A 6,301-nucleotide genomic window follows, 5' to 3' on the forward strand; every position below is an offset into this window, starting at 1 on the left:
AAGATTTGTCAACCATGATTTCCCTTTCACAAATCCATGCTGACTTGGACCGATCCTGTCACTGCTTTCCAAATGCCCTGCTGTTTCATCTTTAATAATTGATTCCAACATTTTCCCCACTACTGATGTCAGGCTAACTGGTCTATAATTATTTGTTTTCTCTCTCCCTCCTTTTTAAAAAAGTGGTGTTACTTTAGCTACCCTCCAGTCCATAAGAACTGATCCCGAGTCGATAGAATATTGGAAAATGACCACCAATGCATCCACTATTTCTCGGGCCACTTCCTTAAGTACTCTGGGAAGCAGACTATCAGGCCCTGGGGATTTATCAGCCTTCAATCCCATCAATTTGCCTAACACAATTTGCTGCCTAATAAGGATATCCATCAGTTCCTCCTTCTCACTAGACCCTCGGTCCCATCGTACATTCGGAAGGTTATTCGTGTCTTCCTTCGTGAAGACAGAACCGAAGTATTTGTTCTATTGGTCTGCCATTTCTTTGTTCCCCATTATAAATTCACCTGAATCCGACTGCAAGGGACCTACGCTTGTCTTCACTAATCTTTTTCTCTTCACATATTTACAGAAGCTTTTATGTTCCAAGCAAGCTTCCCCTCCTAATGAAACCCTTAGTCCTCCCCTGTTGAATTCTAAATTTCTCCCAGTCCTCAGGTTTGCTGCTTTTTCTGGCCAAGTTATGTGCCTCTTCCTGGGTTTTAACACAATCCTTAATTTCCCTTGTTAGCCACGGTTGAGCAACGTTCTCCGTTCTATTTTTACTCCAGACAGGGATGTACAATTGCTGAAGTTCACCCGTGTGATCTTTAAATGTTTACCATTGCCTATCCACTGTCAACTCTTCAAGTATCCTTGGCCAGTGTGTTCTAGCCAATTCACACCTCAGACCGTCAAAGTTCCCTTTCCTTAAGTTCAGGCCCCTAGTTTCTGAATTACCTGTGACACTCTCCATCTTAATGAAGAATTCTACCATATTATGTTACACTTCCCCAAAGGGCCCCGCACAACAAGATTGCGAATTAGTCCCTTCTCATTACACATCACCCAGTCTAGTATTGGTTCCTCAACTTATTGGTCGAGAAACCCATCCCAAATACACTCCAGGAAATCCTCCTCCACCACATTACTACCATGTGGTTAGCCCAATCAATATGTAGATTAAAGTCACCCATGACAACTGCTGTACCACCACTGCACACATCCCTTAATTCTTGTTTGATGCTGTCCCCAACCTTACCACTACTAAACAGTGAGACAGACATTGCAGCAAGGGTCTGGTTATTGTGAAAAAACAATTCTAGAAGAACACTGACCCCGACTTGATTTGACCAAGCAGCCCTTTGATGTAGAATCAGACGCACTACCGTTGAACCACGAGGTTTACACAGTAGTTAAGGGATGTTCGTCTATATGAAGGTTCTGCAATACAAGGGACTTTAAAATCCCCGCCCATTAAAATACAGTGAGTAAAATGGGATATGGTTTAACAGTCACATGCAAAATGTGATGTATTGATGCTTGGGGTCACTAGACACCAGGGGGCGCCACTGTCGGAGGTCATCGGGCTGTACGCGCGTGTGCGCAGGCCCTGGTATATAAGAGCGAGTACCATGTCACGTGGGCACTTTGGGAGTAAATAAAGTTGAACCAGGTTTCCAACCGAGTGAGTTAACAGTAACAAGGCTGTCGAGTCATTCTATACATTAGACAAAACACAGGACAAATGATTGAAGTAAGGAGTGTCCCTGAGTTAGCATTTGTTTGATTGTGCAAAAGAAGGTGAGGGGTTAATTAATGATGCTTTCCCGTGAAAGCAAGACAAAAGGTTAAGAAAAAAAGCATACGATGGCTGTCAGGTGAGCGCTGCTTGTGATACCTGGTGGGAATGGGCGGGAATTTTACAGCCCCTTGTATTGCAGAACCTTCATATAGACGAACATCTCCAGCTCGCTGTGTAGGCCTCGTGGCGCAACGGTAGCGCGTCTGACTCCAGATCAGAAGGTTGCGTGTTCAAATCACGTCGGGGTCACTGTTCTTTTGGATATTGTTCTTCCAGAATTAATATTTCATTTGCTGTTTGAAAATAACCAAACCCTTGCTCCAAGGTCTGTCTGACTGCTTCCCCGGTGTCAGGCAGAGATACGCCTGCTGCCCTCATTTATTTCATGTGACAGGACACAAAAGTTCAAAATCAAACTGCAGGTGGCCACACACAGCACTGCATAGTCAGGATGGCCGAGTGGTCGAAGGTGCTGTGTTCAGGTCACTGTCTCCTCTGCACGTGTGTTCAGCTTGAATTCCAATTCTGACAATTATTATCATTAAACGTTGGCTTCACACGCAAAAGGTCCCCGGTGGATCCGTTTTCTTTCACTCAAACTTATCTATTCATTGAAGTGAAATAAAGAGCAATTAAGGAATAACGGAGCCCTTTTGCCAGGAGAAAAATAGCAAATAAAAACAGCAAATGCTGGAAATCTCAGCAGGTCAGGCAGCATATGCAGGGAGACGAAACTCGCCTCCGATTATACATCCACAGCAAGTTTAAACATAATGTTTCTGCCTGGGATTAAACCAGGGACCTTTTGCGTGTAAAGCAAACGTGATAACGACTACACTACAGAAACCTCTGATACAGTAACCCCCACAGCGAGAAGCTGACCAGTGAGCTCCCTCTGTGCTGATCAGGAATGTGTTGGCTCACCTTAAACAACTTCTGTCCCACACTCAAAGTTCTCAATCCTTCTCCTCCGCTGCCCTTTACAGAAATGTCACGGATCACCCAGCCACCGTGTTCACTTCCACATCCTCACAGTGGGGCCACAGAGGCTCCTACTGTCTCCCCGCGATCAGCGAACTCACCCAGTTTGTAAAATTAAACCCCGAACACGTGCCCAGCAAAGGGCAGGAGAAGCCAGATAGTCTGTAAGCTTGGTCTATCACAGAAAGTATTGGTATTCATGGTGATTACAGCAATTATTAATCGTCTTACAGACCTCAATTATTTTTATGCAATGAATTGATCGAGGATTGAAACCAGCTTAGTGCACCGGGTATTAACCACTCGACCACCAGGGAACAGTTACGATACATGTCGAACCAAGTTAGTGTGCCGGGTCTTAACCCCTCGACCACCAGGGAACAGTTACGATACATGTCGATATATTTATATATATTTATATATGAACCTGAATGTCAATGGCTACCTACCTAGACCTCGTGGCGCCCACGGTAGTGCGTCTAACTTTGAGTGAGAGAAACGGTTCCACAGTGACACCTGTCATGTGTTCTACATGGTTTCTGCTTGTACTATTACAAGGTGTGCCACAAGAGGGCACTGCAGTGGGAGACTTGTAGCTTACCTGCACAGGTGTGCCTGGCCTAGTATAAAAGGCAGGCCACCAGGTGTGATCCTCACTCTGTGGTTATCAACAAATGACTCGGGTCACTACAGTTCAAGCACGACACATTGTCTCGTGGAGTCATTATCAGAGCATTTGAAGGTATAACAAGGGAGCCCAAAGCCTCATAAACTGGAAATTCTACCAGAGCGTCGAAGTCATGCTGTAGGTGCCTGGGACAACACATTGCACAAAGTTGTCCACACGTGAAGGCAAAGTGTTTCTTCTACAGAAAGACTGGACATCTTGCGAAGGCATGCCGACTGAAGGTTAAACCTGTTTTTAAAGCTATGAGTCCAGCGTTCAAAGCTATGAGTAGAAATCCCAAGAGACTGCATAGTATGGAAGAACAACAACAGGACGAGGAGATCTTAGAGTTACACATCATCAGGAGCACGAGGTTAACGGACAGCGATTCGGAAAGCATCAAAATCCAAATAGATGTTGCGGGATTCAAGATACCAATGTAAATTGACACGGGTGCATCCGTGAGTGTAATACCGGAGTCACTGTACCGCGACAAATTGAGTGATTTCCAACTGGAGAAACCCAAGATAGAGCTGCGAGGCTACTCGGGAGAGTAAATTCCTGTGGTCGGTCGTATCACTGTACCGGTGAAATATAAAGATCAATTTCAGAACTTGCCTCTAATAGCAGTGAAAGGAGACAAGTCTGCCTTACAAGGAAGAAATTGATTAAGCTCACTGAAGCTGGATTGGAGTAAGATTTTCTGTGTGGAAGCGAGATTTTCATCAACGGATGAGGTTATCAAGAAGTATCCAAAGGTGTTCTGCGAAACGGGCAGTCCGATCCAAGGCTTCAAGGCGAGTGTCAGGGTACAGAAGGACGCTAGATTGGTTTACTACAAGCCCCGTTCCGTACCATATGCACTCAAGGAAAAAGTTGAGCAAGAACTCAAAAAACTAGAAGGTGTTAACCGTTACACTGCGGAAACATCTCCACTTTCAGCACCAGATTATCAAAATTAAACCAATGAGATCGGGAGAAAAGTTCCTCGCATGCTAAGGGCAAAATAAATAATTGTCGTTCTACAAAAGAATGAACACACTTCAGCACCAGTTCAGACGGAAATGTTAAGCGAGCAGGTGGACTGCTGAATCGCACTTTTAAGGAGTTGGTGGTGACAAAACAAATGGATTCTGTCTAATGATTCAATATAAGAAATGTCTGAAATAGGATTCGAACACTATCTATAGTGATCTGAAAACATCACCTTAGACCACTCGGCCATTATTACTTTTCAGTGTTGTGTGTGGCCACCTGCAGGTTGATTTTGAACTTGAAATAAATGAGGGCAGCAGCCGGATCTGTGCCTGACACCGGGGAAAGAGTGAGACAGACCTTGGAGCAAGGGTCTGGTTATTGTCAAACAGCAAATGAAATATTAATTCTGGAAGAATAACATTGAAACGAAATGTGATCCTGACACCCAGAAACAAGTGTTAAGGCAGAAGGTTAAATGCTGCATCCCTTTCTGCAAAACATTCCTTTCACAAACATTTCTCTGAACAAAACAGCACAAAACAAAAATGTTCCTTTTAAAGTCATTAAACTCCCGAATTTCCACGCCTTGTGACTCTCCTGAATCAGATGCCTCTAGTTTTGCCGACTCCATCCATATCCCTTTGCTCCAAGGTCTGTCTCCCTGTTTCCCCGGTGTCCGGCAGAGATCCGCCTGCTGCCCTCATTTATTTCACTCTCTGTGAATCTCTCTAAGATTCCAACAGCAGCCATGGTTGTGTGAAGGTACGTATTCTGTTACTCGTCGCCAATTGTTGAGGTATAGAACAACTCCCCGAGGCTGAGTACTGTGAGTTAAACTTAGTGTGACCTTAGTCTTCTTTATTACAACTCCAGAGTGCCTGAACAACATGGCAGCCGACCTTTTATACTGGCCCTGCACGTGTGGGCAGGTGACCATCAGGACTCCAACAGTCGCGTCCTCTGGTGGCAAGTATGACAGAGTTACATACATCACATAATTGTTATCGTTAAGAAGTTATAATTCCAATCAATGCCTGAATCATGCTGAGTAGAAACATAGAAAACATAGAAAATATGTGCAGGAGTAGGCCATTCGGCCCTTCTAGCCTGCACCGCCATTCAAAGAGTTCAAGGCTTGGAAGGAGATCAATCATCAAAAGCCGTGTCATTAACCACAGCTGGGCCGTCAATTTTCTGATCGCAAACTGCTTTCAGTCCTTGTCAATATCTCTTGTCTATTTGCCGGTGTTTCCCGATTCTGTCAGTCTCTCTGGCTCTCTTTAATCTATGTGTGGTCACCTGCAGGTTGATTCTCGATGAATGCCTGTGTTTGTGTCTTCAACAACAGCAGAAAATGTTTCTTATATATTTCTTACATTCTCTCCAATGCCTTGATATCCTTGCTAAATTGTGGTGCTCAGAACTGTAAACAGTTCTCCAACTGAGGCCTAAACCGGGATTGAAAAGGTATGGTACAACTTCCTCACTGGTGTCCTCTATTTCACTACATATAAAGCCAAGGGCCCTGTATTCTGTTTAAACAACGTAGCAACTTATCTACCCAGCTTCAAAGATTTCTGTGTGTAAATCACTCAATCCTTCTCCTTCCCTTTTAACACAATACCATTTAGTTTATGTTTTCTCATATCACCTCCCTTTGTTTCCCAGACCTTACACACAGGTACAGGAGGAGACCCATTCAGCCCCTCGAGCCTGTTGCACAGGAACAGGAGGAGGCCCATTCAGCCCCTCGAGCCTGTTACACAGGAGCATGAGGAGGCCATTCAGCACCTCAAGCCTATTACACAGGAACAGGAGTAGGCCCATTCAGCCCCTCGAGCTTGTTACACAGGAACAGGATGAGACCATTCAGCCCC

The 6,301-nt window shown here is 44.6% G+C and overlaps 2 non-coding genes across 2 annotated transcripts; one reads left to right on the top strand and one right to left on the bottom strand.

The window, feature by feature from the left end:
- The first annotated feature begins 1,975 nt into the window (after positions 1 to 1,975).
- On the top strand, positions 1,976 to 2,047 carry trnaw-cca (transfer RNA tryptophan (anticodon CCA)). The gene has a single exon. It is a non-coding gene; the product is annotated as a tRNA-Trp (tRNA).
- Positions 2,048 to 2,572: 525 nt separating this feature from the next.
- On the bottom strand, positions 2,573 to 2,645 carry trnav-uac (transfer RNA valine (anticodon UAC)). Its single transcript has one exon. It is a non-coding gene; the product is annotated as a tRNA-Val (tRNA).
- Between the last annotated feature and the right edge of the window lie 3,656 nt (positions 2,646 to 6,301).

The sequence above is a fragment of the Pristiophorus japonicus genome, unplaced genomic scaffold, assembly GCF_044704955.1.
Source record: "Pristiophorus japonicus isolate sPriJap1 unplaced genomic scaffold, sPriJap1.hap1 HAP1_SCAFFOLD_89, whole genome shotgun sequence".
NCBI classification, from domain to species: Eukaryota; Metazoa; Chordata; class Chondrichthyes; family Pristiophoridae; genus Pristiophorus; species Pristiophorus japonicus.